Genomic DNA, 21167 nt, shown 5'->3' with positions numbered 1-21167 from the left:
TCAACTTTGTACAGAACAAAGTATTCAATGAGAATATTTCATTCATTCAGATCTAGGATGTGTTATTTGAGTGTTCCCTTTATTTTTTTGAGCAGTATATATAAACAGGATTAGAAAGATTAACCCTGGGCTTTTTTCCTAAATAAATAAATATTAAAATAAAGTTCACTGAAAAATTGTAGCTTCATTTAAGACCAATAAAAGCAATGAAGATATTGCTTTTAGGGTGTCAGTCATAACTTAGTGATGAAAGCATATTATTTAAACACAGAATATAACAGGGATCTGTAGGTGGAGGAATGCCAGCAACATGCCTGACAATCAGTAAAATTGTTGCCGTAATCTTGAGCAAAGTGAAGAAATTAGCTGATTTAATAAAATGTAGCTTCCATTGTTAATTTGGAAATTAAACAAGAGATCTATGATTTAATATTGAATTAAAAATAGTAAATATTTACAGAAGAGATAAATTACAATCGATTTCTAGTGTTATAATAGCATTTAATTCTTTCTCTCAAAATTTTCCCTCCCCAAATAACAAATAACATCAAACATATAAACAAACATATAATCAAGATATATTTTTTGTACAATTTTTGTACATTGTTTTCCTTTTTTGTTATTGCTTTATTTATTCATTTATCTATTATTTCGATTTCCAAGCTGCCTTTCTCCAAAGACAGGGCGGCTTACAACATAGTATTAGATATACATTTTTTTTCCTGTTTTTCTGGTTTGCATTTTTAAGTAGCTCAGTCCCGAGCCATTTGGGCTTTAAAATGCTTTAATGTGACCATAACAGAAGGACATAAGATTACAACTTTGACTGCATGCAGAAAAGATGTGCTTGATGTCTCTCTAAGGTTGGGTGTCATGGTATGTATAAGGCCACTTCATCCAATATCTTCTTCTATTGTTTTCCTATTCTGGATGTCACTCAATCCTATTATTTAGTGCAGGACTTACGTGATATTTTTCTGCTTGTTACTAAACCAATGCTGGTGGTCAGATTAATTGGGTACATCTGTCTGTCTATCTGTCTATCCATCCATCCATCTAGCATCTTATTTTGGCAGATAGGTACAGGAAATAGATCCAGAAGGGAAATGCAGTAATGGGGACACTTGAGGTGTCCTTGGTTTTCTCTGAGCTTGGTTGTTTTCTTGCAGATGTTTCATTACCAAAAGTAGTAATGTTCAGTGCTAACAAATGACCATACTCAGAAAGCACCAAGGACCCTTCATATCAACCCTTAGCTACAAACAGGAAATTGCTCCCAGAGCAGGGGGACGCTGCTGGCGGCTCCACGGAGCCTCGAACTTCTGGTTTCCGGTGAAACTGGAAGTTCAGCTTTTGGCAGCGCGCCAAGGTGGCCCGCTGCCTCATGGAGGCAGGGGGAGATCCTAGATCGCCCTATGTAAGGGCGATCTGAACTGGACCTCCCCCTTGATGGGTTGCCTCTGAAAGCGAACACCCGCCCGCCCTGCGCTATTAACAGTGTGTCTCTAGGAAGTCGCTTCGGGGCCAAATAGGAATTTTTTGCGGCCTCCCCTTTAGAGGCGGCCATTTTTTCGCCTATTCCACACTGACGGTACAGATGGAATGGTTAGGGGGTGCGGCACACATAGATTTTAGAATAGGCCTCCCTTTGGTCACTGGGGTTGGCAGGTGAAGCAACTGTGCATGCTCCTTTGGGCATCTTTTTAAAGGGTGCTGGACCGCCTCTCTCTAGGAACTAGAGGTTAGAACGTCAGTGATTGGAGAGAGGATGCCCATGGGACTCACCGGATCCAATTTCCCTTGGGGATTGGCGGGTGAGATCCTCCCACATGACAAAAGGGGCGTGGCTTGGATCCAGGTGAAGGTGGCTACCTTCACCTGGTTCAGCAAGGAGTTATGCCCAATGTTGCCAAGGAAGATTCTGGCAGGAATTTCCGCCCCGTTAGTTTTGGCCTCTGCAGGTCCTTAGTTATAGTTGAATTTAAATATTTAAATTTATGTATTTAAAGTTACGTTATTTTAAATTTATGTTAATTTAATAAAATGACCTTTTATTTAATCCATACAATGTCTCAGCGTCTTTACTCCGCTTCCGGGGCAAATTCCCCTTTATTGGTATAGGGACACAGGTATCTGTAAATCTAAATGACTGAACCTGTTTGAAGTGCTAAAATGAAGAAATAATTCTGTGCCTGTTGTGTAAATTCAGGACTGCTATTTAAAGACATGCTTAGCAATGGAAGTTAGCAATGGAAGTCTCTTCCAGACTGAATCTTTACCATAATGAGGAATAAAAAAATACTTTCCAAAAAGACCTGCAGTTTTGGGATTTCTACCATGAATGCCTTGGAGAGGGATAATAGGGACTTCTGAGAAGAGAAGAGATGATAATTTTGTTTTTCCTTGTTTTGCTTAGATAGTTAGCACTTCTGATGGATGATTTTTTGAAAGCCAGAATTATATAGCAGAATTGGGAATAAAGTGAGATAAAAAAATATAAGTCACGGCTCCAATATTGTTCTTAGATTTAAGCTGCTAATATAATTCACGCAGCACAATTTGTTGTGTTCTAATGATAACAAATTACATTTAGCTGGCATATTTCATCACAATGGTGCCCCAAGTGCTTTATAAACTGATTTGTAAGCTATAAATAATCACCCTCTCAAGCAATGTGGCAATGGATCGTAGACTTAGTTCAAACTGCAGCGAGAACTACTCAACAGAGCATCCACAGGAGGCAAAACCTTATTAATATCATAGCATTGGGATTAGAAATAAACATAATTTAGCCAGAATTAGAGGATTAGTGATCTCAACCACTAGTTGTATGTAAAAGTGGGGTCTCCGCTTCCGGGTGAGATCTTTATGGAAAACAATGCAGAAGCTACTCTGGCCTTCAGGTTGAAAAGCCTTCAAAATCAGTTATACACTTTCTGTTTTAGCCATATCTATAATGTACAGACAGTGCTTAGACAAATGAAAATACTGAAACTGCATTTGAATCTCCCAATATATTTGGTAGAAATGATATCTGAGAAGTGATGTCTAGTCATACACTATAACCAGAAAGATAAGGAGAAGATTGTTTGATTTGTACATATACAGTAATACCTCATGATACGAACTTAATTGGTGCAAGGAGGTTCGTAAGACGAAAGGTTCGTAAGACGAAACATTGTTTCCCATAGGAAACAATGTAAAGTCAATTAATCCGTGCAACCAAAAAAACCCCCGCAAAAAAACGGCTTTCCGGCTGTTTTAAAAGGTGACAGCCGGCCTGGGGGGCTTCCCAGCACCCCCCGAACCCGGGTTCGGGGGGGTGCTGGCAAGCCCCCCAGGCCGGCTGCGACCTTTTAAAACACCCACGACGCTTCGCAGCTGTCTCCTGAAGCCGAACGTGGAAGTTCGGCTTTGCCGTTCGGTTTCAGGAGACAGATGGGAAGCGGCGCGGCTCTTTTAAAAGGTCGCAGCCGGCCTGGGGGGCTTCCCAGCACCCCCCTGAACCCAGGTTCGGGGTTTGGGGGGTGCTGGCAAGCCCCCCAGGCCGGCTGCGACCTTTTAAAACACCCGCGCCGCTTTGCAGCTGTCTCCTGAAGCCGAACGCGGAAGTTCGGCTTTGCCGTTCGGCTTCAGGAGACAGATGGGAAGCGGCGCGGCTCTTTTAAAAGGTCGCAGCTGGCCTGGGGGGCTTGCCAGCACCACCCCGAACCCGGGTTCGGGGTTCGGGGGGTGCTGGCAAGCCCCCCAGGCCGGCTGCGACCTTTTAAAACACCCGCGCCGCTTCGCAGCTGTCTCCTGAAGCCGAACGCTAAAGCCGAACTTCCGTGTTCGACTTCGGGAGACAGCTGCGAAGCGGCGCGGGTGTTTTAAAAGGTCGCAGCCGGTCTGGGGGGCTTGCCAGCACCCCCCCCCACCCGGGTTTGGGGTTCGGGGGGGTGCTGGCAAGCCCCCCAGGCCAGCTGCGACCTTTTAAAACACCCGTGCCGCTTCGCAGCTGTTTCCTGAAGCCGAACGCTAAAGCCGAACTTCCGCATTCAGCTTCGGGAGACAGCTGCGAAGCGGCGCGGGTGTTTTAAAAGGTCGCAGCCTGTCTGGGGGGCTTCCCAGCAACCTCCCGAACCGAACCCGGGGTTCAGCAAAATTTTGCCTCTTCTTACGAACTTTGTTCGAGTTACGAACCGGCGTTCGGGAGGCTTCTGGGAAGCCCCGCCGCCCGGCTGTTACCTTTTAAAACAGCCACGCGCTTCCCAGCAGTCTCCGAACGCAGGTTCGTAACTCGAAAAAAGTTCGTAAGAAGAGGCAAAAATTTTCTGAACCCCGGGTTTGTATCATGAGTTGTCCGTAAGACGAGGGGTTCGTATCTTGAGGTACCACTGTATATAGCAAAATACAAATTCAGAGACAGGTGGCTTGATTTGTTTTTGAACTCTCTGATTAAGATATGTGCACGATGGAATAATTGTGTGGCACAACAAATACATTAATGAAAACAACACAGTAAAATGTTTGTGCAATAGTGAGATTTGCTAACGCATTTAGACCAAATCCTGTACACATGTATGTTAGATATTTGCCTGGGTGACCTAACCAGACAGGGTAAAAGTCAAAAGTTCAGATTTGTTTATGGCATGTTGATTGGTTGCCTTCTTTTGGCGCTTAAAATGTATCTTTGTGAAACTGCCCTGTTGCTGGGCTAGATTGTATAAATAGTGAGAACTGTGATTGTATAGAGCTCTCAATACTCCATTGCTTCTTGACTGAATTGACTTCCTTGTCCTGTTAGTGAAATAAACCTTGTTTGATTCAACCTTCCTTTGAGAGTTATTACAATGTACATAAGGTATGTAGATTAATATTTCATTTGTAACATTTCTCAAATGAAATAGAAAAGTGAATTTTGGACCGAAAACAAGTCCAAATCCTTGATGTGAAAAGGGCAGAAGCGGTTGAAGAGAATGGCAGAAGGGGAGGGAAAACTATTGTGTGTCTGGTGTATCAAATGCCATGGTGCTTTAGAGAAGGCTGCCAGTAACACCTTCCTCTATGATGATCAGTAGTAACAATGGCTACCTGCTGTGCAAGATGTGGCAATCGCCATTCTATCAAGTTGTTGGTCGTTATGGATGGGTAACTTGCAATATATGCGCAGCTAGACCTCCATTAAATGTGTGCAAATAATGGAAATACAGTACTTGAAAGGCCAGTTTCAATCATTCACCGTCTACAAATAACTTCACTCCCTCTGCTGTCACACACACACACACACACACACACACACACACACACACACACACCAAATTGAGAAACCATGACATGGCAGCAAAGAGATAACAAAGACTCTTTGCTGCAATGCTATAGTTGTCCATTTTGGGCTGCCTGGATCTGGAATCCCTACTTTATAGGGGCAGTATAGCAATTACAGTGGAACCCCGACATAAGAGCTGCTCTACTTAAGAGCAACTCGAGATAAGAGCTGGGAGGGGAGAGATATTTTTGTTCTACTTACAAGCCCAAATTCGAGATACAAGCGCCAAGGAGCTGTCTCCTGAAGCCGAACGCTAACTTCCGCGTTCGGCTTCAGGAGACAGCTGCGAAGCGGCGCGCGTGTTTTAAAAGGTTGCAGCCGGCCTGGGGGGCTCGGGGGGGTGCTTGCAGCTTTCTTTCTTGCTCTTTTTCTTTCTCTCTTTTACCTTCCCTTCCTCTATTTCTTCTTTTCTTTCTCCTTCCCACCTTTTTCCCTCCCTCCCTCCCTTCACTCATTCCTCTCTTACTCTTCCCTTTCATAAGTTTCCTTGCTTCCTTCCTCTGTTCCTGTCCCTTCCCCCTTTCTTTCTTTCTTTCTTTCTTTCTTGCTCTTTTTCTTTCTCTCTTTTACCTTCCCTTCCTCTATTTCTTCTTTTCTTTCTCCTTCCCACCTTCTTCCCTCCCTCCCTCCCTTCACTCATTCCTCTCTTACTCTCCCCTTTCATAAGTTTCCTTGCTTCCTTCCTCTGTTCCTGTCCCTTCCCTCTTTCCTTCCTTCCTTCCCACCCTCCGTCCATTCATTCACCCATTCCTCTCTTGATCGCTTAAAGCCGGTCCCTGGTGCAAAAAGGGTTGGGGACCTCTGTCCTACAGGATTGGGTGGCAGAGAAGTTGAACATATGTAAATTTAAAAGTTTAAGAAAGTTTACAAGTTAAGTGAAAGAAACTTCATTATTCATTTATATGTACATGTACATTTCTTCATTAAAAACATGTCTTTCTGCATAATTTAGACTAACTTTGTGAGTTTTTTGAGGGCTGGAACCAATTAAAATTATTTACATTAATTCCTATGGGGAAAAGTCGTTCGAGATAAGAGCTGCTCGACTTAAGAGCCCAGGTCCGGAACGAATTAAACTCGTATCTCGAGGTACCACTGTATTGAGATACAGCTTAGAGGTTGGAATATAAAGGCTCGGTATTTGTTGTTAAATAGTAAGGTTTTATGCTTTCTATGGGTAAATTTAATCTAAAGCTTTTATTATTCTTTCTATGCTCCCTGCTGTGACCAAAGAACAGCTTGCGAGCATTAAACCCTTGGTTACCCAACTCTGAGATCTAAATCAAGTTGATGCTATTGTTATTTCCACTGCTCTTGTTCATTTCTTGCGATCATTTACAAAAGGGCAGCCTTTGCTAGACCTCCATTGGCTTCATTATTGAATAATTCTTTATCAGTTTTAGAAGCAAAGGGAAATTACAGCCCCACTTAGCAAAGAGCCTGGAGGAGAAATAACAATATTTTAATGTCCCCCTTGCCACTGTACATTGATTTGAAGCTCTCTAGAAATGACATTAATTTATTCAATGATTTCTGTAGCCCCTGAAAGCACTAGCAAATATTAAGAAAGGTGTTAACTGCAAATGAGCCAAAAAGAGAAAGCAGAATGAACTTTATTCATATCGGATAAACCCTTGGTTGTGCTTCAGAAACTAAAGCAGCTTGCATATACTATTTGGAACTAATTCCATCTAATCGGTGACATGTTTTTGATGCACCAATTCAGTGCTTTTTGTTTAAGTGATAGATTAATACCTGTGAAAAGGGATATAAGTGCAACAATATGCGTATTTTTAAATTAAATATTTAATTCTATATGATATTTCTATCTCATCTTTACATTAGGGAGTTCACATCTTTATTACGGTCATAGATCAGCATAATGGTAAAATAGAAACATAACATTATTATTATTATTATTATTATTATTATTATTATTATTATTATTATTTAGATTTGTATGCCGCCCCTCTCCGTAGACTTTATGACTGGTATGATAGTGAATTTTTTTTATATGATAACTTGATATTAGATAGTTGGTATGGTGATATCCCCAAAGCAGGAGAATTCCAGGTTTTTAGTGGAGTATCCAATTGGCTCACCTGAAGTCATTCGTAGTTGGCATGCACTCCCTGGCATACAAAAGACATCAGTAGCAGACTTTATTTCTTCTCACCATTTGCAATCAATTCAGTCTATTGTAGGGGGAAGCCCTGCTATGTAGGGTATGTCAAATTTGTCAGTTTGAAAACATTAGGAGTGCTCAAAAGTTGTGACACACCTTGGGAATTGTAAAGATATTTTGATTATTTTAATATAATTTAGATGTGCTTGTAACTATGCCCATGTTACACCAACACTCCGCAGTCTGCACTGGTTGCCGATCAGTTTCCGGTCACAATTCAAAGTGTTGGTTATGACCTATAAAGCCCTTCATGGCAGCGGACCAGACTATCTCAGGGACCGCCTTCTGCTGCACGAATCCCAATGACCAGTTAGGTCCCACAGAGTGGGTCTTCTCCAGGTCCCGTCAACTAAACAATGTCGCTTGGCGGGACCCAGGGGAAGAGCCTTCTCTGTGGCGGCCCCGACCCTCTGGAACCAACTCCCCCCAGAGATTAGAATTGCTCCCACCCTCCTTGCCTTTCGTAAGCTTCTTAAAACCCACCTCTGCCGCCAGGCATGGGGGAATTGAGATACTCTTTCCCCCTAGGCCTTTACAATTTTATGCATGGTATGTCTGTAAGTATGTTGGTTTTACAATAGGGGCTTTTAACTGTTTATATTGGATTGTCATATGCTGTTTACTACTGTTGTTGTCCGCCCCGAGTCTATGGAGAGGGGCAGCATGCAAATCCAATAAAATAAAATCAATCAAATCAAATCAAACTACAGTGATCCCCCGCTCGTTGCGAGGGTTCCGTTCCAGGACCCCCCGCAACGAGCGGGTTTTCGCGAAGTAGCGCTGCGGAAGTAAAAACACCATCTGCGCATGTGCAGATGGTGTTTTTACTCCCACAGCGCTAGCGAGGAGCCGAAGATTGGGGGCGGCGCGGCTGTTTGCCGCCGGCATGGAGGGCTTCCTAGCAGCCCCCCAAACCCGGGTTGGGGGTCCGGGGGGTGCTGGCTCTCGGTGCTTTCGAGCTGAGTCCAGGAGCGAATTCGCTCCCGGACTCAGCTCGAAAGCGCCGAGAACGAACGGCAAGGAACGGCTTTTCCACGCCGTTCATTCTCGCCGCTTTCGAGCTGAATCCGGGAGCGAATTCGCTCCCGGACTCAGCTCGAAAGCGCCGAGAACGAACGGCAAGGAACGGCTTTTCCACGCCGTTCATTCTCGCCGCTTTCGAGCTGAATCCGGGAGCGAATTCGCTCCCGGACTCAGCTCGAAAGCGCCGAGAACGAACGGCAAGGAACGGCTTTTCCACGCCGTTCATTCTCGCCGCTTTCGAGCTGAATCCGGGAGCGAATTCGCTCCCGGACTCAGCTCGAAAGCGCCGAGAACGAACGGCAAGGAACGGCTTTTCCACGCCGTTCATTCTCGCCGCTTTCGAGCTGAATCCGGGAGCGAATTCGCTCCCGGACTCAGCTCGAAAGCACCGAGAACGAACGGCAAGGAACGGCTTTTCCACGCCGTTCATTCTCGCCGCTTTCGAGCTGAATCCGGGAGCGAATTCGCTCCCGGACTCAGCTCGAAAGCGCCGAGAACGAACGGCAAGGAACGGCTTTTCCACGCCGTTCATTCTCGCCGCTTTCGAGCTGAATCCGGGAGCGAATTCGCTCCCGGACTCAGCTCGAAAGCGCCGAGAACGAACGGCAAGGAACGGCTTTTCCACGCCGTTCATTCTCGCCGCTTTCGAGCTGAATCCGGGAGCGAATTCGCTCCCGGACTCAGCTCGAAAGCGCCGAGAACGAACGGCAAGGAACGGCTTTTCCACGCCGTTCATTCTCGCCGCTTTCGAGCTGAATCCGGGAGCGAATTCGCTCCCGGACTCAGCTCGAAAGCGCCGAGAACGAACGGCAAGGAACGGCTTTTCCACGCCGTTCATTCTCGCCGCTTTCGAGCTGAATCCGGGAGCGAATTCGCTCCCGGACTCAGCTCGAAAGCGGCGAGAACGAACGGCAAGGAACGGCTTTTCCACGCCGTTCATTCTCACCGCTTTCGAGCTGAATCCGGGAGCGAATTCGCTCCGGACTCAGCTCGAAAGCGCCGAGAATGAACGGCGTGGGCAGGCGAAGGGCGGGCAGCAGCGAGGAGTTTGCGTGGGCGGTGGGGAAACTCCTCGCTGACGCCAGCAAGAGGGGGAAGACTCAGGGAAGCCGCCCAGCAGCTGATCTCCCGGTTGCCATCTACGCATGCGTGCCCACGGGCACGCATGCGTAGATGGTATTTTGACTTCCGGGTTGAAAAATAGCGAAGTACCCTGTTCGCAATGGTTGGGGACGCAATAAACGGGGGATCACTGTACATCAGTATCATAACTTTTTTAACATTTTGTTTGTTTCATTGCTACAGTGACCTTGTGCCTTTCTTTCTGTTTGTCTGTCTTACAATTAGAAATATCTTACTGGGATGCTAGAAGGATACCATGTTAACTGGGGGCTTTTCATACATGTATAAATGCAGATGAAGTATTACTTTATAGGCAGTCCTTGATTTCTGTCCATGGAAAATGTGTTGTTAAACAGCACAAACATTAAGTGAGCCTAAATAGAGCCGATGTAAATGAATCTAAGACTGTGTAAGATGGAGGCAAAGCAAAAACAGTGTTTGTTGCCTGTGTACTAATACTCTGGCATCACAAGCACATCCTTAGTCCAAATTTACACAAGGCACTAGGAAATGGAGCAAGAAAAGGCAAACATGGCTACTAAGGTACAAAAGGAAGGAGATGAAGCAGAATCTAAAGAACCCACCCAAATTGCAAATTTGACCTAGTTGAGTCCGGTAGTATGAATATGTTTACATAAAAGAGGATTGTAGGCTAAGCTTTAGAAATATTCCCCACTGTGCTCTTTGGGCCTTAATTCTGAATGTGCCTAACAGTATAATGTTAACATGATCCAGGTTTTCTTGTTTATAACTAATGGGATTAGAAGCCAGGAATATGGTTTGCAATTTAAACTGACAGATTTGGTAAAATGGATTCAGCAATCCTTTAAACGTATGAATTGCCCTAAATGTGTGAAAAATGTCCAGATTTTTAGAGGGTGTGTGTGATTTGTATTTGAATTTACTGTAGATTCCAATACTGTGAACATGACAGTTATTGTCAGTAGGCGGTAAGTATTGCCAGAAAGAAATAAAACATAGTAGAGATAGAAAAGGAACATTATTTGCCTTTTCTTACTCTAGAATGCTAATGATTTTATAAATAATGGTAAAACTATCCTATTCCAAGATTGTTGTTTACAATTATAGCAGCTGTGGTGTCCATTTCCATTTCAATTTTTTTACTTTCTTGATGATATTGTATACTTTTGTTTGTTCTCTAGCCAAGTGCAGGTCTTTTTATCATGTCTTCTAATGCCAAGCATGTATCTTTCTATGGCAGTGTTTTTCAACCTTTTTTCTTATGGGGAACCCTTTGGTGTCGTCAGATTGATGGCGGAACCTGTACCATGTACCGGTATTGTTTATGTCCCTTCAAAGTGAGCCTTGAACATTAGGGAGGGGATTTAATTAAAAGAGAATGTATCTAACTGGATGACAAAATTAGGAAAAAAACTTTTGTGACTTTTTGATGATTGGTATTACCTACTAACAAAATACCGCATTTTATTCATGGAAAATTAGATGGTACACTGTATTGTTTGAATGTATGTTGAGAGAAAAATTTAAAAAAATACCTCCTTCTTCCTTGTTCCCTCCATTTCTCCTTCCTTCCTTCCTTCCTTCCTTGTTCTTTCTCCTTCCTTCCTTCTTTCCTTCCTCTCTTGTTCCCTCCATTTCTCCTTCCTTCCTTCTTTCTTTCCTTCCTTCCTTCCTTCATTCCTTGTTCCCTACATTTCTCCTTCCTTTCTTCCCTCCTTCGATCCTTTCTTCCTCTCCACTTCTCTCTTTCCTTCCCTCTCTTTCCCTTTTCTTTCTTTCTCTCTACTTCTCTCTCTCTCTTTTCCTCTTTTCCCTCTCTCTCATTCTCTCCTCCCAGGTCTCTCTCATTTCTGTGTACTTCTCCCTTTCTCCCCCTTCTCTCTCTCATTTGTTTCTTGTCCTTTTTTGCTCTCATTTCTCTCACTTTCATTTCTGTTTTTCTCTCTCTTTCCTCTTCCTCTCCCTTCTCTCACTCATTTGTTTCCCTCTCCTCCCTCTCTCATTTGCTCTCACCCCCACCAAAAAAGAAACAGCGAGGTGGAGGAAAAAGTGGAGTAAGGCAGAGGGGGCGGCGAGGGCAATTGCTGCTCCTGGTCGGTTTTTGTTTTTGGAGGTTTTTTTCTCATTAAGTCATGGAACCCTTGGGTTCCGCGGAACCTCGGTTGAAAAACACTACTCTATGGCTTTTTGCACCATTAGTAGATTTTGTATTGATTGGATCATGTAAGTCTAAAAACTGGAGAATCACATGACTGAAAACTCGTTTTTAAAGAAGAAATGGTGAATATAGTTTCATGGCACTCTTTCTAACATCCTTTTGAGTATTTGTGGTTCCATTCCCAAGAATATTGTTAGAACTGCTTTATGACCAAGTTGATCAAGTTTAATTGCAGTTCTGGATATTTCATTCTGTCTCTAGTTGTTCTATTAGAAGACCCAAATTTGTAATCCCATTTTTTAAAATCTAAATCTCTAGGCTTTATGCATTCATAATATGAGTTATAATGTGCAAGCATTACTCTATCCAATAGCTTTATGAGAAATGAAGCACAGAGAAAAGTCATAGGTATGAATGATGTAGAGGAGTGTGATATTCATGGAAAACAGGTTAGATTTTAATCAGCTGAAGATACAATGTACATATTTTTAGGTCAGCCCCAAACAACAACAATAATAATTTATTAGAGTTGTATGCTGCCCCTCTCCGAAGACTTGGCATACTCATAGATATATTAATATCTAGAGAGGCAGGGACCTCTTTTCACATGTATACATTTCTCATATTTCTGAAAATTTCAAGAATTTCACAACTGCTTATAATCATATTTCTGGTATACTTATGTTGTACACTATTATTTCTTCTGGATAGAAAAGTTTAAACTGTTTTTCCATTTGATTAGTAGTGTTTAGGCAGTGATTTTGTACTGATATTGTACTTGAAAGTGATGAGTATATGGATGATTCTTAGCTGTTAAATTCTATAAATCTAAAAGTCAGCTGACATGCATTCGTTCTTGAAGATAAATCAAATCATAACACAAGGACTACTCTGAACAGGTTTTCATGTTAGCATTTCTTTAGGCACAGGTTTCCAGCATACAAAGTAGTCATCACTTCAAATATAAAGTGAAAAGATTGTGAGAAAAAACTTGTAAAGTCTTATTTGGCAAATGGTACAACAATGCAAGCTGCTAGCCATTTAGTAAATCAATGCTTCTTTTTTTAAAAATAAAATCATTAGTAATTTTTGTAAGTTTATGACATTAACATAATAAAAATGAAACAGCATATGTAGCAGTTTTAATCCATTTTGTTGATCCCTGTAGTATTTTAAGGAATTAATAACTAGAAAAATGACAAGTTAAAAATTACGTACGTATAAATACTCTTAAGTTACTTAACTTGCTCTTTTCATCAAAAGCTTTTGGTTTTTGTAATATAATTATTATGTTTTGTGTTTTATTGTAATTTCCTTAAAATTGTCTAATAAGAAATTGTCTTATAAGAAATTACTTATTTTTATTTAATTAGATAAAAAATTGTATGGGACAATGCAATTTCACAAATTTTAAAAATATCAAAACATATAATTAAAGTCAGTTCATATCAGTGATCTTTTGATGCTTTTCAATCACTCTTTGTGCTATATTAAACCTTTTAAAAATAAAGATTTTTGTTCAAATCCTTCTAATTGAACTATATTCTACCCCTGAAGTATCACTGAGTTTTTCAACCTGTTATCCGTTCATTTTGAATTCTTCCCCCCCCCCCCCCAATTTAGATTTCATGTCCAGGATTCATGTCATCTTTTTTACACTGAATATCCTCCAGCATATTGATGATGTTCATTAAAGAATCTACATTGTTATTCAGTTTTAATCATAGGAGGATACTTGATGGAAGACCAGTATTTCATCAAAGTGCTCCGACTATTTAAATAAAGTATCGTAGAATAATTATCTTGATTCCATTTTGACAGAAATAATTAAAGTAGGAAGAATTATATTATGAGTAAGGATGTAAGTAAGGTTGGGCACACTCCAAAAATATTTGGAAGAACTGTTTCAGATCTGATTCAGCAAAGCATGCGTTCCCAGGAAATGGGCTGCAACAATGGGTTTAGTATTTATTTGTCACTATATTTGTCAGTAATAGGAAAATATGTATGTATGTATGCATGCATGCATGCATGCATGCATGCATGTATGTATGTATATGTGTGTCACAGGACCATAAGGGGTCTTTGCTAAGATAATATGGCACAGATTCTGCTTGTGTCTGGGTTTTTCTAAATTTCATATAAAGGGCGCGGGCTTTTTGAAGTTTGTTTGTTTGTTTAATTAAGTAATTGGATTTATATTCCGCCTCTCCCCGAGGACTTGGGGCAGCTTATGACATATAAAAACAACAGAATACAATAGCTAATCCAATTAATTAAAACTAAACAAACAATCTAAAATCCCCAGTAATGCTAAAGATCAGTCATACCCATTTAAACAACAACTGTACAAACATTCGTCAGTCAGGGGGCTGAGAACTAATTGCTCCAAGCCTGGCGGCATAAAATGAGTCTTAAGACTCTTGCGAAAGGTAAGGAGGATGGGGGCGATGCAAATCTCTGGGGGCAGTTCATTACTGCCCCCCCCCCACAGAGAAGGCTCTTCCCTTAGGCCCCGCCAAACGACATTGTCTGGTTGACAGGACCTGGAGAAGCCCAACTCTGTGGGACCTAATTTGTCACTAGGACTCATACGGCAGAAGGCAGTCCCACAAGTAATCTGGCCCGATGCCATGTATGGCTTTATAGGTCATAAAGCCTATAAATATGTAACTTAAAGCATATAAATAAGTTACAAGGATGGATGCATGCATGGGAAGGAAGGAAGGAAGGAAGGAAGGAAGGAAGGAAGGAAGGAAGGAGCCTGCGTTAAAATTAGTTGCATCTAAATACAATATATAATGAGGAAAATATAAAGAAAATATGTTAAGAATAATGTAAATTGTAAAGATGTAAATTGTGTACAATTATAATTATTTAATAATTATACTTTGATGAAATACTGGACTTTCATGAAACTATGCATGAAACCACATGTGGAGAAACATACTTCAAAAAGGGTACCCTAGGTGTATCCTACCTACTGCTGATTATTTTACTTTTTATCCATAGTCAGACTTTGATCTTATATTAGTAAATGGGAAAGCAAGCTTTTGACTGTTATCTATTCTGATCTCCAAGCTCTATATTAAGCACTTTCTTCCCTCTTTGAAATAATTGACTGAACTGAGAGCTATAGTTTTTGCCACCCAAAAAAAATCATCAGGACTTTTAGCCTGGTTTTAGTCAGTATTTGACTAATAGAATAGAATAGGGTAGGGTAGAAGAGGACAGGACAGAATAGAATAGAATTATTTATTTGCCAAGTGTGATTGAACACACAAGGAATTCATCTTTAGTGCATATGCTCTGTGTACATAAAAGAAAATATAAATTTGTCAAGAATCGTAAGGTACAAAATTTAATGATTATCACAAGGTGCAAATAAGCAATCTGGAAACAATCAATATTAATGTCAATTTTAAGGATACAAGCAACAATTTACAGTCATAAGTGGGAGGAGATGGGTGATAGGAACAATGAGAAGACTAATAGTAATAGTAAGCAGCCTTAGTGAATAGTTTGACAGTGATGAGGAAATTATTTGTTTAGCCGAGTGATGGCATACAATAGAGTCCCTATATTTAGAATTTAATCCTCCATCCTAACTTTCTAATTGCTTCATAGCCTTCAGCTTTCAAAATGCCACCTTGGTTGTGGGACAACATTAAAGATATGTGAGAACAATCCCATGGATACTTCAGTTCATCGACTCCTTCCAAGAAGTAATGCAAACAGAACATCAATAAGACATCAGCCAAACATAGACATAATTCCCCAGAGATTTCAGGGAAAGTAACTTATCATTTAGTTCAACACATGCACTATGGATCCATTTCCTTCAGAGTCTTCGGAGGGGGGGGGGCATACAAATCTAATAAATTATTATTATTAATTTCCAAAGTTTTGGATTCAAAATGTCCACTTGTTATGTGGGCCCTGTACAACTTCAATTAAGGCAAACGTTTAAAAAAAAACCCACTCAAAACAATTTTTCACGCCATTTTACACCAAAAGGCAATCATGTAATACAAACATGAGCTTTGTGGATTTAATAATTTTAATATAGTTACATTTAATATTTATTGTTTACCAATTATTAAATAAATGTGTAATTATTTAAGCTAGATTTATGTCAAGTTTTCAAGCCAATGAAATTATTTTATTTTATTATTTATTTATTTTGTCCAATACAAATTGAAAGTTAAAGAAAATAAAAATATGTATTAGTAAATATCATGGAAAGGATAGAAGAAAAGATATGAGAATAGAATACGTCAATGAAGAATAGAGGAAAGGATATATGAATGGGACAAAAGATATATAAAATATAGGAAAGAAAATTGCGAAGAAGCAGACTAGTCTCTTAATATCGTATGAAGGTAAAGTCAGTGTATTCAAACTATTTTTTTTTAAAAAAAATAAGATTGAAATTTACCCATTTATACCTCATCTGACAGATTGTATGTATGGTATCTTTTGAAAAGTAGCACAACAAGGAGTGAAATATTGCATGAGGAAAAAAACCCCTCCTCATTTATTTATTTACATGGGGCTACCTTTGAAAAGTGTTCGGAAACTTCAGATCGTGCAAAATGCAGCTGCGAGAGCAGTCATGGGCCTACCTAGGTATGCCCATGTTTCACCATCACTCCGCAGTCTGCATTGGTTGCCGATCAATTTCCGGTCACAATTCAAAGTGTTGGTTATGACCTTTAAAGCCCTTCATGGCATCGGACCAGAATATCTCCGAGACCGCCTCCTGCCGCACGAATCCCAGCGACCGATTAGGTCCCACAGAGTGGGCCTTCTCCGGGTCCCGTCAACTAAACAATGTCGGTTGGCGGGCCCCAGGGGAAGAGCCTTCTCTGTGGCGGCCCCGGCCCTCTGGAACCAACTCCCCCCGGAGATTAGAACTGCCCCTACTCTTCCTGCCTTCCGTAAACTCCTTAAAACCCACCTTTGCCGTCAGGCATGGGGGAACTGAAACATCTCCTCCTGGGCACGTTTAATTTATGCATGGTATGTCTGTGTGTGTGACTGTTAGCATATGGGGTTTTTTAAATATTTAAATATTTTAAATTTGTCTGATTGCTTATGATTTGTTTTTACATGTTGTGAGCCGCCCCGAGTCTTCGGAGAGGGGCGGCATACAAATCTAAGTAATAAATAAATAAAATAAATAAATAAATTTATTTATTTTATTGGATTTGTATGCCGCCCCTCTCCGGAGACTCAGGGCGGCTAACAGCAATAATAAGACAGCGTATAACAATAATCCAATACTAAAAACAATTAAAACCCATTATAATAAAAAAACCAAACATACATACAGACATACCATGCATAAAATTCTAAAGGCCTAGGGGGAAAGGGTATCTCAATTCCCCCATGCCTGGCGGCAGAGGTGGGTTTTAAGTAGCTTATGCTTTGGTAATAATGAATTCACTTGGCAGATCAGAGCACTGCTGCCAGTAGCATGCTCTACATCTTAGTAAGGTAACACTAAGGATTTTTATTGTATGATCTTTGCTGTCCCAGCTTGGTATAAAAAATATATCAAAAGAGTTGTTTTCTGTGCAAAGTGCGGCAAAGGCACTTTTAACCCTGTTTTTTTAAGACTACACACTGCTCAAGTGTGTGAGCCTAGTGATTTGCTTTAGGTTTTTGTGAAATGCACCTATTATGGTTTTGTTGAAACCAAGGTGTTCCCCGAGTGTAGGCAACAAAATCAAGATGATGGCACCAAGGATGTGATTGAAGCGTGGCTTATATTTTATATCTGGAGTTTCAGTTGCAACACTGCGGCCACTTGAGTATTTTCACCACACCTGGTGGACACTCCTGATTAAAGCAGACTCCGAACTGTACAGAAGTCTCAGTCTTAAAGATAAAATGCTTCCTAATTGTCAGCTGTACTTTTTATGCTACTGACACTTGCTGTAGGACATATTTCTGCTGCTGTTCTCACTTCAGATAGCGCTGTTGAATATAACACTTTAACAAAGTTGTGGCAAGCTGTGCAATCATCTTTCACATTTTTCCTTCATTGAAAGTATAGCTAGTCAAACATCTCTATTTGCATATATAACAAGATGAGTGAGTTATACCAAAGAGTTATTTTTTTAAAAAAAAAAAGTTTATCTTCTGCTTTTTCTCCAGAATTATAAAATAGTATTCACATGAAGTTTAAACATTTGTACAATCTGCCGATTGTATATTAATATAACACTCTACTGCTGAAGCAGGGAAATCTGGAAATGGTTGAAAAAATACAAGCAGTGCATATGGTGGATTGGGCCAATCCATCACCTTTATCTCTAGCTTTTTTTACACTTCTACTGTTCAGGAAAATTCTTGAGAAAATTATCAACTTTTCTCCAGTTTGACACTATTTTGTTTGATGCTTTTGAACCACTTGGACCTAACTTTGGACTGCAAAACTTACTTCTTAAATTGAATTGCAAAGAAACAATGTGTCTCTGCTAGTCAGGATTTAAATATTTGTTTAGCTATGAGAATCAAATGCTATTTGTACTGCACTGGTTTGGTCAGTACAAAAGCAGCTCTGAATTCTGGAGGAACAAGATGTAGTACTGGTTAATTATGAAACCAATTAACCACAAATTAATGGTATATAAATTTGCCAAGAGTAAAAATGATCTGATTCAGATGATTAAGGCTGAAGAGAGTGACATTTTGAATTTGTTAAAGCATTGACATGCTCAATAGAGTTATTAATTTATACTTCTAACATACAATTCATGGACAAGTTCTTGAATGGTTATATTTTTAGAGGAGGAGGAGGAGTACGTGGAGGAAAGAGAAATTTGAGCCTATATTATCTGAGGATATGCCAAATGTCCAAATACTTTAAATAGCTAAGAGAGAATTTTTAATAAACCCTTCCATTTAATAAAATAGTATAGAATAAATGTCAGTCCTGGTACAGTATCTGTTGAAACCTCTTTTGCAGATTGTGGTACATAAATCTGTTTTGAAGGGCAAGTAGAGTCTGGATTAACACAAAGTTTTTGGAACAACAAATATGCACATCACACTTACTTCATCATCAGGACATTCCACACCTCTTAAGAATAACTTCCTCTGCATTTTAAAAAATTAAACTTTGTCTTCTTTTTATTCAGTATATTTAAGCCAAGGCACCAAGATAGCTTTTATAACATTTAAAAATGTGGTGTCCCCTGTGCAGCAGCATTTAGATAAAATAAAGGAGTGGGAGGAAAGGGAAGAGGAGGAGGAGAAGGAGGAAGGAGGAGGAAGAGGAGGAGGATAAAAAGAAGAAAGAAGAAGGAAGAAGAAAGAAGAACTTTTCCACTATTCTGTTTTCTACAGGGCAACATGTAGGGCATGAATACATTATTTTGCTTTCATCTCTTTCCAGGAACAGATATTAGAGAGATGCTCTCTCCACCTATTGAGGTTCCAGTGTGCACAGTGGGGAAAGAATGAGGGCTGAAAAGAAAATAAGGCATATTCCATGTTCCTGTATGCAGAAATCCCTTCTTAGAGTGTTTGAATCTGGCAACAATCCATACTCTGCTCCCTTTAAAGACTCCCAAAGGACTAAAAGTGGCTTTGCACAGCTTGGTCCTTCCAAGTGTTTACCGTGTCATTTGTTGTTACGCAGCACTTCAAATGTAAGTCTCCTTGGGAAAAATCAATCACTGAAACTGTGCCCACATGTAAACAAATTGTATTGTAGAAATAAACAGGAGATGTTGTCAAATTATTTTCCTATCTCTGGGAAGCAAAATGGAGCAATGCCCCTCCTATCTACCGAGAGATGGTACTTAGCATAAATTTTAAAAGACAAAAATTAAAACGGCATGAAAAATGCTGAACGGTTGCTTTCCAAAGAGACAGCGCAAAAAAACTGATGTTCGGAGGCTAGATTCAATAAACATTCCTTGCACTCTTTTCTGTCCTGGAAGACTGCCTTGAATTGATCGGTGTGCGTTGATGTAGCCTTGCAACAACTCTTGTGAAAGAAAGCTGGTTAGAATTATTTTTTATTGATTCTGCTGCTGTATAATTTTTATAGAGCTGTTTAACCAAGGGGACTTAATACATATCATTAGAGCTGGAGGTGGTTTCTTCATGTATTGATGATCATTAGAAGATCATACTGTATACTGACTATCTAAATATTGATTCCTCCTAACTTTGGAGATATTGTTGGCAAAAGGCAGAAAAGAACAAGTGGTGGATCCTGAATGTTTGGAAATATATTAATATCTGGAAAATATAATATGAGAGACAGAGAAAGTGTGGGAGGGGAGATGTCAGAAAGAATACTAGAAAAATGAACATGAGACAGAAAGAGAACGAGTTGCTTCCATTCAGCTAAAGCCTGGCTACCATTTACTTCTGTGCTATGTGAAATGATTTAGCCCATTGCCCTGTGATTACAAACCCATTGATAAAGGTTACTTCCCAACTTGGTAGGACTGCAATGATGGTCCAATTTCCAGGAAAGGGGGGCTGGGGAATCCATGTTTCTTTTCCTCTACTTTCCTCTGCAGGAATAATCTTTCAAGATGTCTGTGACTTTTTGTAGAGGGCTGTGGTAAGGTAAATACTGGTTGAAATAAAGCCACCCAAAGTAGATCCACAGTGAGATGAGCATCCAGTGGTCAGTGAAATCTAGCAGGTTCTTACAGGTTCTCCATAACCAGTAGCAGAAATTTTAAGCAGTTTGGAGAATTGGAGAATACCAACCTCTGGCTGGACCCAGGAGTGTGGAGGGAATGGGAATTTTGCAGTATCCTTTCCCTGGAGTTGGGTGGGAATGGAGATTTTGCAGTATCCTTCCCCTGCCATGCCACACCACACCCACCAAGCCACACCAATAGAACTGATAGTATTAAAAAAAGTGGTATTAACCATTAAGCAGACTAAGCACGTGCTTAGGGCATCAGACCCAAAGAGGACAGCAGGAAATTGAGAAAGAAGAAAAACAACAGTGAGCCTTAATCCGCCACTGTGGGCAGCACGCATTAATTATACAGTAATCCTTCCCAATGAAAATCTGGAAGAGGAAAGCTCACATCTCCATCTGCCTATAAGATGGAAAGCAATACATGTTGGTGGGAATGTTTATGCGCCCATGTTCTTCTTGTCTGTGTGCAACCGCTGAAAGATGATGAGTAAAACTATATCCATTACACTGGGACATTGCTCAAGTCTGGGAAAATCTAGGTTTCAACCTATGTTGGTCTATGAAGTTCCATTCTGTGATCTTGGACCAGCAACTATTTTTAGCCTAAATTAATTCATTAGACTTTTATGAAGATAAGATGAGTTAAATAAAATAAATCCTGCATTACAAATCTATGATTCTATGATAATAAACATTTGTTACAGGG

The 21167-nt window shown here is 40.5% G+C and overlaps 1 protein-coding gene across 1 annotated transcript in view; it reads left to right on the top strand.

The window, feature by feature from the left end:
• NEGR1 (neuronal growth regulator 1) overlaps positions 1–21167 on the top strand; it is a 560677-nt gene that overhangs the window by 322392 nt on the left and 217118 nt on the right. The window lies entirely within an intron of this gene.

The sequence above is a fragment of the Erythrolamprus reginae genome, chromosome 3 (assembly GCF_031021105.1).
Source record: "Erythrolamprus reginae isolate rEryReg1 chromosome 3, rEryReg1.hap1, whole genome shotgun sequence".
Classification (NCBI taxonomy): domain Eukaryota; kingdom Metazoa; phylum Chordata; class Lepidosauria; order Squamata; family Dipsadidae; genus Erythrolamprus; species Erythrolamprus reginae.
This window is presented reverse-complemented; position numbering and strand designations above follow the sequence as displayed.